This window comes from Manis javanica, chromosome 3, assembly GCF_040802235.1.
Source record: "Manis javanica isolate MJ-LG chromosome 3, MJ_LKY, whole genome shotgun sequence".
Classification (NCBI taxonomy): domain Eukaryota; kingdom Metazoa; phylum Chordata; class Mammalia; order Pholidota; family Manidae; genus Manis; species Manis javanica.
The window spans coordinates 136198616-136215722 of NC_133158.1; positions in this window are offsets into that span (position 1 = coordinate 136198616).

The following is a 17107-nucleotide window of genomic DNA, read 5'->3' on the forward strand; positions in this document are numbered from 1 at the left end:
TGCACTCCAGCTGGGGATGGGAATGAACTCTCTCCATTTCGCCTCCTCCACCTCTGACCCCCTTCCAGGCCTTTCTCGTGTTCCTGGCCATCAGCCTGACATCCAGAGTTGCCTGCATTCTGACAAGACAGAGTGGCTCACCTAGCTTCAGCACAACATTAGAGGTGCCAACATAAAGTAGACCAGATGCACCACCCAAAATACCCCTCGGAGCTTATTCCAAACCCAGGCTGAGCCAGGAGTTGTTCCAAAAATACATCACTATGTTTTGGCCTGAGTGGCACTTTCCTACTTGGCAAGCGAGGGCTAGGGAAATTGGAACAGAGATTTCCTTTCAGCCTGTCTTATATTCTTTCCCTTCAGATATATATCTTTTACTTGTCCCATCTCTACTAGGACAAAGTTGCCCCAGTTTTTACAGTGATTTATAGCATATCAGAAAGGAATGAAAGCTCTATATTTGTCTGCTACCCTCTCCAAAAGAATTTTAGCCAAACTTTTCTATTCATATTAAACAAATGTTTTTTGAGTGAATAAATGATCAAGTGAGGGAATATTAGTTGTATATTTGTACTGTTAAAATGTGGTTCACAGAACTCCTTAACTATAGACATTTTCTCTTTTTCTTGGCCTGGTACAATTGTACCTGTCCTTTGGGGCCTTCTCAAATCATCAAGCCTCTGCTCACTGTCTCAGTCTACTTGATATTTTTTGAAAATTAACTATTAAAATACTTTTTAACTGCTCATTTGTGATTAAACAAAAGCTTCCTTTAATTAATGCCCAAACTGTCTTACATAAAGTTGTCTTGCCTCCAGAAATGGCTTGGAAGCTCCTTTGGAGCAGGAAAAAGCCCTCTCTTCATATTACGTATGTTGGCCTTGTGTTTATAGTCCACAAAGGATAACAACTATTTAATTTTTGTCTACCTTAATCTTCAAAGACCAGAGTAGGGCAGGCTAGTGGCCTTATTTAATTTTCAATATGATGAAACTGACATACAGGGAGAATAAGTGATTTTTATCAAGGTCATATCCTTGGTAAGTGAGAAAGCCAGGATTGCAACGAACCTTCTCACTCCAGAGTCTGTGACCCTCCTACTGTAGCATATACTCTTGTCCACTTTTCACAGCCCCCTGCAGCTTCGAACAAGGCTTTTATGAGCATAAGGGTTCAACAAAGAATGAATGGATAACAAATAGATGTGTGCTGTTTTCAACTCACCATATATCTATTTGGAAATATATTTAGTGTATTTGCTTTAGAGTAAAAGAAGAATCCCTCTGAGAGAGTAGAATGTATGCAATATCAATATGTAAGCATTAACTGATATAGGAAATGACCAGCAACAACTAAAAGTCTCAGCGCAAAAAGATGGAGTTTATGGTGTTATGGCAGTGTTTCTAAATTTTGAATTAAGCTGTTCTGGGACTTGGGTAAATGGGCTCATTAACAGACCACCTTCTGAATTTGGGCCTTAACTTACTCCTATCTTCTTTAGCTACATAAATAGACCCTGCCTTGTGCTTGGGGATACTTCTAGACATCCAGAAGTTAGATGGATAGCATGATCATCTTCCTTGGTCCAACTCTTTCGGAGATGTTATGAGGCATTTTGAGTAAGTTCCATTGAAGGGAGAAAAAAAGTTGTTTTTGCAGGCTGACACCAGATCTTCCAGGAACTGGAGAAGCCAGTTCCTGGAAAGTTTTGAAAATGTTAAACTCTCTGTATATTGCCTTTCTGTATATTGTCAGTAGAGATTGAAAAGTATTATCACTGCCACTAATTTACTTTTCTAACCAAGAAAACATGTATTTAAAAAAAAATGAGAAAAGAGAGAGAAATCTTAAATGATAGGTTCTTGAACGTTATCAACTTTACTATAAATTAGCCTTTGTGCTCAAGCTGCCTGTTTGGTGCCAGGAACAATTCAAAAGCTTTGCAACACAAAACGGTGAGGTTTTTAACACAATGTAGTCTAGACAGAAATTATGTGACAATGTAGTCAAATCATTATTGTAGAGTTAAAAAACAAAACAAAGTAAAGGATGCAAAATTACTTCTAATTACCAGAATTGGTGCCAGATCCTGCCTCCCCTAAACTAAGCTATTTTTTCCTATTACTTCTGTCCCAGAGTATTTCAAGTGACTGCTCTGGTCACAGGCAGTGATTTACAACACTAGGATTATGGCTGCAGCTTTATGTGCCCCAATTCAGACTGGCCACCCATTCTTCAGCTCAGCTCTGCCATGGCCAGCTCTTCAATATACCTGTGTTGGGGAATTTAGGCTTACAACCCTGACAAGACCAGGGCCAATTGTTTCCTAAGTTGGCAGGCCGGAGAGCAGCTGCCAGGCAGGACAGTGTCCTAGCAACCAAGTGACTCACCTCCTAAATTATCCTATTATTCTCTTACCCTAAATTGGGAGAAAGCTCATAATTTCCTTCCAATATGTTTTTCTGCCACAATTCAGTTTCTCTTTTAATCATATGCAGAAAAAGAGTTTTTCATTGCGGTTGTGCCTTTCTTTTCCTTACCATTGAGAGTCTTCTAAATGAGACTACATTTCTCATGAATATAGATACATGTACATACACACATACACATATAAATTAAAACGTCATCTGTTGCTTCCTTTAATCTCTCTATTTTAAAAATATAGGTTATTTTTTTTCTGTTAGTTTAGGACTAGTTCCAACTTCCAATCCCCAATTTAGATTACATGCTCTGAAACTAACTCCAAACATTTACTGAGTTTGAAGGTCACTGTGCTATTGATTGATTTCTAGTTATAATGTATGTTATCCTAACATGAGCTGTGCTTTTTTCTATAACTTTGGGCTGAGTCCAAAAATGCAAAGGATCAAAGCATCTGGGCTTGTCGCTTTCATGTTTGGCATATAAAGGGGCTGGCAGTCACCAATGTGGTCTTGGCTGGTTCCTACTTGTTTTCATTCTCTGATGTGAAACAGTTGGGAATCACAGACCCTCCAACAGCTAGAGTGGACTCAATAAAAATTGGCTTAATAATCCGCCAAGCATTTGGAAGTGCCAGTCTGCACAGATTTTCAGCAGTTATTGGCCATGACATTTTTCTTTCTTTTTTTAAGGAAAGAATTTGCTGTGAAATTAGTTTTGAGATCAGCATTTGAAATAGGTGAACTATTCCCCACCGTAAACTGACATTATCATCTTTGATCTTATTTAATTCATTATTTTACATTTCATTTTTCTTATGTGATGGCTTCTTTTATCCAGTTTGTCTGTTTCTCATGACAATTAAACATGAAATATAACAAATATTGGAGAAGGCTTAAACATTTGAGAATTCTATCTAAAGTTCACGAATTTAAAAAACATTATCTAGTTATCTTAAAGTTTCCAGTTATTTAGATGCAAAGTATTAAATAGTTGAAATACGATTCCAGTAAAAAAAAAATAAACATAGTTACAAAGCATTGTCATATACATGAACATCTATTTTGATTGGGGTGAGGAATTTTCCAATTATTTTTACACTAAATTCCAGGGACATGTTATTCCTTACATTGAATTTTATTGCCATGAACACTATTTAAAAAAGGAGGAATTGCTAGCTAAGGCTTGTAAATATTTCCATTATTTAGGCATTTCATTGGCTTTCAGTGTAGTTTTAAAATTTATCACCATTTTTACTTTTCTCTACTACCTTGTTTTCCATCAAAAAAAATAGTTGGCATACATTTTCTATGGATTGTTAAGATCTTCGAAGAGAAGGCTGTACCAGGTAAATATAATGGTACTGGGGATGGGGGTAGGGAGTAACGTTGGGAGAGCCTATTAATATTTTGGCAATTAAACTAGAGCCCTAATTTGAATTTGAACTTCTGCTATAGCCATTGCAATTGGAAAAAAGGAAACAAAAATAAGCTTAAAAATTGAAAAAAGAAAATTATCATTTAATTTTAAAGGTATGATTATTTTTCTAGGAAATTCAAAAATGAATAAAAAACTTCACAAGCAATAGATGCATTTGATAAGTTTGTTGGGGAAATGCTATCATTCTGAAATTATGTATAAAAACAGTGGCATGTTAATAGATAAAATGAACACCCCTTTTACAATAACAATAATGACAGCATCCAAAAGTGAACAGTAGTGAATACAGAAGAGTAAATTAATAGGAAATGCATATGATCATGAGAAGAAAATCATAAGTACTACTGAAGAAATAAAATAAGATTTAAATCAATGAAAGTATGTATAATGTTCTTGAATAGGAAATAAGCCACATCTTAATTTTCCCTTCATCTACATATTTAATGTTAAAATTAAAAAGATATTTTGGAGAAGCAGAAATGTTGCTAACGTTTATGTGGAAAAACAAATGTGCAAGAAGAGTAGCAACAATTCTGAAAAATGAATATAATGAAGGACCAAGCCCAATGTTAAATCACATTGTGATGCCACAATAATTAAAACAAAGTGATGCTGGCTCATGACTAGACAGATAGATTAATGGAATAGAACGAAAAGGCCATAAAGAGACTCAGGGTAGGCATTTTGTATATGATAAAGGTGGCCCTACAAATAATTAGGGAAAAGGCTTATTCAATAACCATTTGGAAACAACTGAGTAAACATCTGGAAGAAAATCAAGTTGAATCACTACCTCATATACTACACCAAAATGAATTCCATAATAGATCAAACATTTAAATCCACAGGAGAATGTTTTTATTATAATCTGAGTGGAGAAGGCCTTTTCAAGTCAGATGTGAATCTAGGAGATATAAAAAGAAACAAATAAATTCAATTGAATAAATGTAAAATAATTCTGCATGAATTAAAAAAACATTAAAAAAGTAAAATAAAAATTAAAAGCTAGGAATCTATAAATTGTATAAAAATTAAGGAATCATGTTCCAAATATTTGAATATTTCCTTTGAATAATTAGGTAAAATTGAATGCAGTGAAATTTGGGCAAAAAATATTAGAAATTGCAGAAAAGGGAACATAAATGGTTGTGTAACAAAAAGATTTTCAACCATATTTGTCCAGAAATTTAAATTAAAATTCATAGGGCTATATCTTTTGCTTTTCAGTTTGGAAAATAAAATATGAGAGTTTGATTTATTACATTAATAAGAATGTAGAGAAACCTGCTTTTTCACCAATAAACTGGAACCATCTCTATGACAAATAATTTGGCACCACTTAAGCTTTTAAAATGTGTGCACCTTTTAACCAAGCAGTTCTGCTTGTAGGAATTTTTGCACAGATATGTATGCTCATGCACAGAAGGGCATGTACCTAGATATTTACTGCAGAATTGTCTTTAATGGGAGCAATAAACAGCCTAGTGGGACTTTGATAGGAGGCAAGAAATAAATCATACTACAACTACAAAGTAGAATATTATGCTGCTGTTAAAAGTATGAAGCATAAATTAGGAACTTTATTTTTCTAACATAAAAGCAATCTGTTGCTACCAGAGTGACTCCATTTTATACCAGCAAAGATTCAGGTTTCTTCTTTCTTTCTTGCATTAATTCTCCCCATGTGGCTTACCACTTGCTTATTGCAAGATGGTTCTATCTCCAACATCTCACTGCCATTTTAGGTAGAGAAAAGTGGAACTATACATTCTGCACTCTTTCAAAGAACATCCTCAGAAGACCCAACTATCAATTTCTGCTTCCATATCATTGGTCAGACTATATTAAATAGCCACCCAAATGGCAAGGTACTTTGGCAAGGTACTTTGGAAATTTTGTATTTTATCTGGGCACATTTTTACTTAGAATAGAATGGGCTTCTATTATAAGGACGAGGAGATTGTTGAGGACTGGGTAAGAAAGAGTATATGTGTGTGGGGGGGACGTGCGCGCCTGCGCGCACATGCACCTGCACACTTACGTACATGGTGGATATCTATGAGGAGAAAAAAGAAACAAGCAGTTTTAGTTTCCTCTTAGGAGGAAAACCAAGAACTATAGGTGAAAGTAAAGATGTTCTTTTTACTGTGTAATCTTTTCTCACTTTTGAATTTTATACCTTTTGCATATATTATTTAATGCAAAAGTATTTTTTAATTAAAAACATGGTAAGTTCTTTAAAAATGCTTTTCAATGAAATTCTTCCAAATTTCTAATTCAGAAAATATCCTTAATCAAATGCTGTAATATAAGGGTAATTCCTACCATACAATTTGTACTATTAGAAAAATCTATTAACTCTTTTATGAGCAGAAGGTTTTGGGCTGACACTTCAGTTTTGTCACTTATGGATAGTAAAACTTAGATCAAATTACTTGTAATTTCCCTAAGCTTCCATTTTCTCATGTATGATATGGATACAAGGTTATTGTTGGAACATTAAACTAGATAATGTATGTAATGCATTTAACATGGTACCAAAGGCACAGAGTAGATGGTTCGTAAATGGTACCTACTATTTCTATTACTATCATAATAATTACTATTCCTGAGAACATTCATATGAGGCTGGGTATTTTCTCTCTAAATAGCATGAAAAGAAATAAAAATAATATAAAGATTGGCTAGATTAGATAAAGTACAGTACAGGAGATCAGTATTAAGAAACAATAGTCTATTATCATATTTTAACCACAGTCTGAGAACATCATAGTTTCTATAAGCTTTGTATCATGTGACATGAGGAGTTAAATCACTAGGCTTCTGTAGAATGGCTATATCCTCTAGACTGAATGCTATTAATGTTGGTTCTGGACACTACAAGTGAATAATCAGTCTTGAACACATTTGCTGCCAGATTAAAAGGAAACTGAAATTACTAGCTCAACTATAAATTTGTAACACCCTAGCTTTCATTGGCAGTTTGTTGCAAAACTATCTTTCCAAAATGTCAAAAACAGTCAAAATATAGAAAGGTTAACATAACTTGGTAGGCCCAAATTCTAAATAGCACTATTGGTATATGTCCCATAATTCAAATGCAATATATAACTGAAGAAAACCCTACATATCTCCTTCAGATTGTTAATGATTTTATAAATAAAAGATGAAGGCAATTTGCTAAGGAGTTGGTTTTTTTCCACAAAGAAAAGATTTTCTATAAGACATTTTTGCCTATGAAGGTGAGAGAAGAAAATCAGATGGATAAGTAGGTACTGGATGATCAGTGAAACACAAATGCTTTTCACTGTATCAGCTGCACAGTACACCCTTAGATTTGTTCCTTAGGAAAACAAAAGACAAAACATTCTATGTCCTGGTTCTTAAAGGACACCTACAAATAGTGGAAAACTTTTAAGTTACATCTTTGAAAGCCAGAGGACTGATGTACTGTTAGCACATGCCTAGGATCAACACTTAACCCAGTTCACTATTTCAAGGTGTTATTGTTTTTCTTTTTAATTAAATATATATTAAGGTTCAAGGGTGTCTAATATTGATTTAACACTGCATGGACATGAAGTTTCAAAAGTCTTTGTAAATCAACAATTTATCCAAAATTCCCACTTTCTTTGGAAATTGGATCTAACATTTCCAACATCCAGGTAAGACAACTGAAAGAAAGGCATCTGATTTTTATCCCAAGGCTCTTGAAATGCTAGAGTAAAAAACAACCAAGTTTTAGTCAGTTGTTCAGAAAGGTTGTCTTTAACTCTTGGCCAAAATATGCAAGTCTTGCCGTTTTCCGAGCCATTAACTCTATCGGTAACACAGATACCCAGGGTGGAATGTTGAAGCCAAAAGGAGCTGAATATGTTTCTTTGTGCTCCTTTTTCCTGTGTCCTTCTCCAGGCTGTGTCTTATACATGTCAGACTTTCAGATGTTCACTTGGCTCACTCCCCCATTCCCTCACTGCAAAGCTGCTGAGGAAGGTTCTGAAGAGGCAGGGCACTGAGGCAGTGTCCGGCGTGGCACCAGACCGTTGGAAGGAAGCAGCTAAGTAATGATCATTGCAAGCCTCAGATATGTGTATACTCATACTGCTGCTTCTATAGGAAATACTTTGGTATTCATTTCAGATTCCTTTATTAGGTACAAATTTTAGGGTTGGAAGCATTTCTTTCATCATTTCTTCAAAGCACCAGCAAACTCTCAGTATTTCACAATTTGCACATACAATCTTTAAAACGAAAAGAGGTACCTCTATAAGGGAGCATATGTGAGAAATACGAAGGGGGCAGGGGAGAGAGAAGGAAAGAAAACAATGTTAGGTTATTCAACTCTTGCATCCTTAAAGACAGCTTGGAGACATGGAAACCATATGTGAACTTTTAGCTAATAAAATAAAATGCCAAAATATGGTGACTAAAACTATTGCACCCAAAGTGTAATTGGACATATGCTCATTTACTTGCTTGTAATCAAAACATTTAAAAAAATTGTTTTGAACTCAGGGTAGGTGTAAGTCTTGGGCTAACTTAATTTTGTAATTATCTCACATGGAAAGAATGCATTTGTGCCATGGTGTTTTTATTACATTAAGAAAAGTAAACAATGTATAAGCTGAAATAGATAATACTTAAGCAAAACCAAAAAGTGCCTATGGTTCATGTTGAAAAGAGGAAAAAAAATTATTAATTTCACACTGAAGCTATTTTCCAATGAACATGCTATTTGGCTAGAGTGCTTGCTATAGATTTATCATGTTCACGCAAATGAATGTCAGTCTATTTAGGTGTTCAATGCAAGTTTCATTTCTTCAGTCAAAAATAACATCTTTTACAAGTCTGGTGAAATTGCCAGAATGTCAGGCTTTGGTTGCTAAACTCAGTTTACGTACTGCATGGATCTAGATTTCTGATGTGAATTCATTCAAGAATATCAAAGTACAATTGGGCTTCCCCTATGCACAGGCCCTTGTTAGTTGGTCAATTTGTTTATCTTTACTTCTTTGTGTCTTGGTCAGTTACCTGGTTGGTTGGTTTATTAAACACTTAGAAAAAAGCACAGTTAAGAAAAAATAAGATCCTGAAATAGGTCATATTCACAGGCATTGAGGATTAAATTTGGAAGAAAAAGAAAAAGCAAACATTTTTTTAAATTTAAGCAGTTATGAGGGATGATAAGAAATTTGACTTAATTAGGAATAAAGAACTATTGACATGTTTTCATTAACTCAGAAAATATTTAAATAGGAACTTTAAAGGAGACTAGATGACAGAATTAAGTGGAAAAATGAAAATCTAATTTCCTTCCTTCCTTAAAACAAGGTAGCATCAGAAACTAAACACACATGAAATGTGTAGAAACATTTGTGAAGCAACTTTTTAACCCATGTAAGAACATCATCCAAACTCAGTAACTGTGGTAAGCCTTGACTAACACACTAGTATTAGTGCATTAGTGTGCTCACACACTTCTCTACTTCACATCATATGTATCTAATACATGCTTAGCAAAGACTTCACAAACCATCTACCTGTATACAATCAATACCTTATTGAAACGTATTCTATGCTTAGGATACAAAGACTTAACGGAGGGTGAACTTTGTCAGCAAAAATATTTTTGGACAAGTTAAATATGAAGATAGAGTGGATGAGAGACTAACAGGTCCAGGATGTATGGCTGTAGAAGTGGAGTCACAAAGCCTGGGGAAAACAAGGTCAGACTGGAAATAGGGACATTGATGGGGCTAGAGAAGATGTTCATGTTAGGAGATAATACGGAAAACTGAGAAACATTCGAAGGTGCTCAAAATAAAGAAAACTTAAATTGACTTGAAGTCTGAAAACAAGGTTGGTTGATTTGGTACTTTAAATTTTGTGCTGAAACTTTGAAGTTAAATTGTTCCATGTTTTGGGGGTGGGGGATAAGGACTAAGCATGGGGCTTATAGAAGACATGTAGAAGGCCTTGTGGTTAATTCTGTAGTTTTACATGCAAGATAGAGTAGAGCAGGGACTTTCCATGAAACTGCGAAGGTATGGTACTGGTTTGTGTCGACACTAACAAAAGAAAGAAGGGATTCTGCCACCTAGTGTATAGCCATTGTTAGCATTGTGCCCTTAAGGTGTCTAAAACACTGCTAAAATATGAAACAATGGATTGATTGAAAAAATATGAATCCAAAAAACATTATAGAAAAAGAATCACAGGATTATATCAACTTACAGCAAAGCTAAACATGAAAAATAGCTTCATTTGATTTTCCATTTCTAAGAAAGAAAACCATGTCCTTAGGAACAGATGGGAAAAGATCCCTACCCACTGTCGAGACCAACTCTAGAGCACTTCTGTCACCTCTGGGTTTATATGCAGTGTTGAAAGAGATCTTCCTAAATCACCGACTGGTATAGCTGCCAACTCTAAAGCTCTAACAGCAAAATCTCAGTTTATTTAATTTTTTAAGCAAAGTTTACTGATTCTTGCTCAAAATTCCCAAAATGAACCCTGACTATACATGACATACATTGAAATAAGTAAATAATATATAAGTGTACACTGAATTCTTCCATTTATTAAATGCTAATTATATGCCAGGCAATATGAATTATGCCATATTTGTTAAAAATACGGGCTTTGGGGTCAAACTGCCCAGTTAAAATTTAAACTAACCTTGTTGCTTTCAGCCAGGTGTCCTTTCTCTTTGCTTCCTCAACTTTTCAATCCAAGTAATAGTACTTCCTTCATGCCTTATAGGGTTGTTGTGAAAATTAAACAGAATATTACAAACTAAGTGCTTAGAATAGTGGCCAGAGTATAATAAGCACTCAATATATGTTAATCCTCATGATGTCTCAAGGACATGAAAATTGAAGCTCATAGACTTTAAGAATTTTGTCCAGGTTCATCCATCTAGTTAGTCGTTGCATATCTGGCTCGTCTGTCTTCACAGTGCTTCATGACTTACTGCTTACAACTTGGACCTCTGCCTTACCCTTCGATTGGCCTACTAGGTGTTAGGACACAGCAATGGGTCAGCCTCTCTGAGCTCCATTTCCCTCCTGCACTAAGACTGTCAAACATTCCTAACTCTGCCCTGACCTCTGCAGAAATTCAGTGAACCTTATCTCCAAATCCAAAATCTTAACTCATTAAGAAAGGAAAAAAATTCAGATTTCTTCAGAAAAACCAGAATGGCACTTCAGTTTGTTTGTTTGCTTAGGATCGTGTAACCTTCCAAGAAAAACATTCGAGATTTTGGAGAGGAGTTGATTTTCAGTGTTGAAAAAAATGACATGATAACTGGACAGAGTTGGCTCCAGAGGGGGCAACAGCATATAAAATCATGAGACACTTCAACCACCCTGTTAAAGTTAGAAAAATCCATTACCGAGTTGTAGAAGGAAAACAACTTGCGGAAATATCATCGAGGGCCGACCGTTTCCAATCACTGGTACTCCATTCATTATATGCTTGAGTGGTTCCAGGAACAACAGAAGACCGTGCACTGTTACAATGCCAAGGACAAGAAAGGCAGGTCAGCCTGTCGGGCTGACTTCCCCTCACAGCGATCCGAACATTTCAGGCTTCGCTTCCCTTGCCCAGATGACTCAGTCACTGGGGAAGGGGAGCTGTGTCCAAGGACTCCTTTCTCAGAGAAGCCTCACGGCTCTCTTGTGGACCACTGATTGCTTCCACGGTCTTCAGACGTAGCACACACAAACTCTATTTGGAAGGAGCAAGAATGGCATGTCGATTCACCTTCATTCCACCTTTCTTTAGTCTCCTCTTTTAAGCTCTTCCATCATTTGAACACTGTCTTTGCAGTGTCTCTGATTCTGAACCCTTGCAAAACGGCTTCATTGTGGAGGTGAGGAAACAGACTTAGGATATTAAGTTTAAAAAAGCTCAGACTAGCAAGTGATAGGAGTGGGGCTTGTACCCAGGTCTGCTGAGCTCCCAAACCCATGACTTTTCCTATGGCAGAGCTTAGGGTGATTTGGAAGGATGAAAAATGCACTCCATACTGCAGTGTAGGGAAATAGACACAAGTTTTGTTTAAGCAAATACAAAAAAACCCTGATAAAATGGATATGAAAGAAATGGACAGTTTTGTGGAGGAGAGTATCTGGTTAAGACAGAAAAAATAAGTTTGTCTAGTAAATATTTTTTCATGAAAATAGATGGGGCAAGAGAAGACAGAATTTTAGCTTATCTGAAAGTCCCACATACTAGCTTTAAGTCACATATTGTCAGTGGCCAAAATGAATGAAATTATGCAGCCATACTGAAGTGTTATTTTTAAATTCCTATTTAATATGCATATCATTTGTATTTTACTTAAACTTTTATACAGAAATAGTTACATTCTTGCTGACTTAAGCACACACATCCCAAACATGCTTTGTAAATATAGTTAACAATATGTTTGAGTTAAATCTTTCTTCCTAAAAGAACTTAAACTTGGTGGAGGATGTGTACTATTGAGTCTGGATATTGTTTTGATGTGAAGAGCCTGATATTAAGACCATATTAAATCTAGATATTAAAGCCACACTTACCCAAAAATAAGAGAGCTAAGTTACTTCATCTTGAGATGATGTTATTTGATTCACATACCTTGTAATGATTGCATAATTACGTTGGACACCCTTGTGAGAAGAACTAGCAACTGGAGTTTATCACACAGAGATACCTTGAAAGGTTTCCCAGTACAGTATAGGCCAGAGCTTTTCTTCCTGGATACCTATGATATGATGCCTATCGTAAGAATCACTGGTTCTGGATTGAACTGTGGTTAATTTGTCCCTTAACCTTTCTATTCTCAAAAAAGTGGTAACTTGGACTAACAAAATTGGCTTCATCAATTCACTTTCTGTTTTCTACTCTCTTTAGAGTTTTGTCCTAATACCTTTAGCTCAAGGGAGAATAAATTTATGTAGGGCTTGAGTTAGGGAACAGCTGGTATTGAAAACGTTTCTCTTCTTTAAGCCCTCTCTCTCCCTTCCTTATCCAAACAGAGAAAAGACAGATCTGTTTTTTCCTACTCAAAAGGAGTGGAGTGAAATCCAAGTCCTCTAAAAAAGAAACGGAATGCTGTTCTACCTCACTATTCACTCCTACTTCAAACTTTAACTTTTGGACTCACATAATTTTTAGACTGTGGAACCATTTTTCAAAGACATTAGTCTCCCAAGAGATAGGTGAGGACTCATTCCAGTTTAAGCATCATTTAAACGCACAAATTATTAAAAACAAAGCAAAGCAAACAAGCTGGACACCTTTTACCCCTTCCTTTTTAGACAATGTAGTTACCACATTGACAACAGCGCAGAGTGTTTGCTGCATCTCAGACTGCATCCCCTTGACCCTCCAACCCTTCAAAAAGAAGTTTGGGAAGATAGGAGCTGTTGAGACGTTGCCAGTTAAGAAGTCAGTTTGGAAGCCACTTTAAAACAAAGTTGTGTAATCAGAACTGCTGGGCTTAAGTATGTGTTTGAGTATTGTATTAAATGGCATTAACATGGACAGTAAAACTCTTGCATTATTTTCTACCCTGGGGGCATATAATACAAAACGTCACTGACTGGAGCCAGTTTGGTAAATGGGGCAGAAAATGCCTGTAGAACTGATGTAATGTTATGAAGAAAGCGGAGCAAAAGATGGCCTATAAACTCTTAATGGTATTGTTTCCTAGATTCTCCCTGGGCAGCAAAGTAGGTTTTGTTGCTGCATGTAGGGCAACAGCTCCAATACAATTAAAGCACCAGCAGGTACTTTTCCTGGCGCACATATGACTGTGGGGCAAAGATTAGAATTCATTTCATCAAGCTTTAATTTCATGTTCAGCCCCTTAAAAGTTCCATATCTCTTAAATATGCTGCCAGCAACCTGTTATCTGGTATAATGAAAAGCTGTGTAACCACTCACCAAATAAAAGCCCATATAAAACCTAAACCTCAGTTTCACTTTTCAGGAGCTGGTTTCATTGCTTCTTCCACCCACCCTTCTCCCTGCCAGAGCCCCTAATGAGCAGCAACTGAGGCCAAACCCTGCCAAGTGTGAGCAGGTGGGTTTGATGGGATGTGAAATGCAGCTTGCCTATAACCAGACTACCATTCTCTGGCAAGACCACATGGATATTAAGAGAGAGCAAGAAAAATCTAAGCAGGATGTTTACAAATGAGAATGAAAAGAAATCATACTGTTTAATAATACTATATTATTCATCTGAATAATACTCTTTATGTGGCACACTACATTTAAAGATTTCCTTTGTACTTTGTTCAGTGTAAAATAAGGGAGTTTCTAGAGTGAGGATTGCATTTCTTTTTTCTTCACAAAGCCCAGAAGCACAAACGCTGTTTTGGATGATGTAACCATTCATTTTTTCATTCATTCATTTGCTTTAAGAAAAAAAGAGAAATTCTAAGATAATTATTTTCACTTATTTCTTAGACAAATCAATGAGTAATAACTGTGGTTGTTATGAGACAAAAATGAGGTTTTTAAAATTGTTACTTTGATTTGATTATTTAGCAAAACATTTTAACAGAAACGTTTTTTATTATCACAGCTAATACTTTGTTTGGTTTAAGTTATGCTCTATATATGTTATGAGAAGGAAGAAATATGCTAAAGAAACTCAAGGGCGAATGTGAGAATCAAAACAGATGACGTGATACGGAAAGCATTTTGAAAGTGGCGAAACATTTTACCAGACTCACAAGCTTATTATCTGTAGAGGTATACGGTGCAGGGGAGAGAGTAGACAAAGAATATTTTTTTAAATCCTGCATGAAACTCTGTTAGAATTTTAATAGCATTACACTAAAGCTATAGATAAGTTTGGGGACATTTGCTATTTTTATAAAGTTGACTATATCTGCATAGAAAATATCTCTCCACTAATTTAGGTCTTGTTTAAATTATTTGGATAAAGTTTTAAAATATGTTAAGTTAGGTCTTGCACATATTTTGCCTGATTTCCCCTTAATAGATTATAGTTTTTACTGTTATTACAAGTGACATTAAAAAATATATTTTCTGATCTTTGTTGCTTCTTTATAAAGATATAACTCATTGTTGAATATTAATTTACTGTTGTGTTAACTTGCTTTATATATTCATATTACACTCACCAACTCTCTTGTTTTCTTCTTTTTAATGTCTTTAATTTCTTTTTATTTTCTTAGAATACCAGCTATGATGGTGAAGGCTTGCCTTATAGCCTAATAAAAATGTAATCAATTCTTGTAAATATTATAAATGTGCTTGAGAAGAATGTATATGCTATCATTTAGAGGGCAGTATATTATTTAGTTCTAGTGCAGCAAGTTTATTAAAACTTTTCCTTAGCTGTGCTAATTTTTTTGTCTGTTGGACCTATCAGGAATTAAAAATATGTTCAGCAAATTCCTTAAAACACATTTTATATATATAATGTATATATACACGTACATACACACACATCCTGTTGGTTCTATTTCTCTGAGGAATGCTGACTAATCCAGAGATTAATAACTATTGAATGCTTTTTAAGAAGTCTTTATGTTGTCTTGGTATCCAGCTGTACTTAAAAATATACCAGTTAGCTACAATATAGCTACAATTTTCATAAATTTATTGATGCTAATTGTTCTCTGTCTACAATGTAATTTGTAATTAAATTAGAAATAACAAACAGAAAAATATATGGACAAACTCCAAATGTCTGTAAAGTAAATCATCACTTCAACATATCCTGTGAGTCAAAAAAAAGCCATAATAGAAATTAGAAAATGTGTTGACCTAAATGAAAGTGAAAAAAAAGTATCAAAATTTGTGACATGCAGGTAATGTTACTATTAGAGGAAAAACTATAGTTTCAAAAGCTCCTATCAAGATAAATAATACCCAAAACAATTATCAGAGCATTGACTTTGAAAATATAAATCAAAGATCAAATTAAATTTAAGATCAGCAGGAGAAAGGAAATAATACAGATAAGAACAGAAATCAATGAAATAGAAAACAAACAATATATGATAGCAATTAGACCAAAAGCTAGATTTTTTAAATCTTGATAAATATTTTTAAAATTGATAAATCTTTAGCTAGAATGATCAAAGATAAGAGAATATTCAAATTATTAAGAGGACAACAAGTAATATCATTACATAAAAAGATAATAAGGAAGTATTATGAATAACTTTGTGGCAATAAGTTTGACAACTTTAATGAGATGGACAAATCCTTTTAAGACACCAATTATCAAACTGACTCAAAAAGAAATAGAAAATCTGAATAGTTCTATATCTATTAAAGAAATGGAATTTGTAATTAAAGTTTTAAAATATGTTAAGGTGTAAAAGTAAACTACAGACTCAAATGGCCTCACTAGTAAATTTATGCCCCAAATGAAACTTCTTAAGAAAAAATACTGCAGGTCAACAATCCTCATAAACATCAACATATAAATTTTTAACAAAATTTTAGCAAATTATTTAAAATTAAGTTTAAAATAATTTTAAAATGTCTAATTTATCATGTTAGTGTTTATCCCAGTAATGCAAATTTGGTTTACCATTTGAATAGCAATCAGTGTAATTCACTATACTAACAAAATAAAAGTGAAAAACCAAATGATGATCAAAAATAGATGCAGAAAAAGGATTTGAAAAAATTCCACAGCCATTCATGATTAAAAACACTAAAATTAGGGTAGGAATTTCTCATCCAGATAAAAACTATATAAGAAAAGCCTATACCTATTATTTAACTTCTTGATGAAAGATTGAAATCTTTCCACTGAATATTGAACTGTTCAACATTATAGTATTCAGCATTGTGCTAAAATTTCCAGTCAATTAAGTGAGGCTAATACACACACACACACACACACACACACACACTGGAAAGAAAAGACATAAAAAAAATTTTTGGCATATTCATAAACCTAGAAATTTATAAGGAACCCACAAATTTGCTAGTATAGCTATTAAGAGAGATTAGCAAAGCTAAAGGTATGATGCTAATAAACAAAAAAATTATTATATTTCTATATACATGCAAAAAAATAGAAATTGAAATTACATAGTGTTTACAATATCATAAAAATATAAAGCACTTAGGGATAAATTTAATAAAATATGTGTAAAGTACTCATACTCTGTACTCTAAAAAACATGAAATATTTTTGAAAGAAAATAAAGACTTAAATAAATGGAGCATTTACACCATGTTCATAGAAGACTCAATA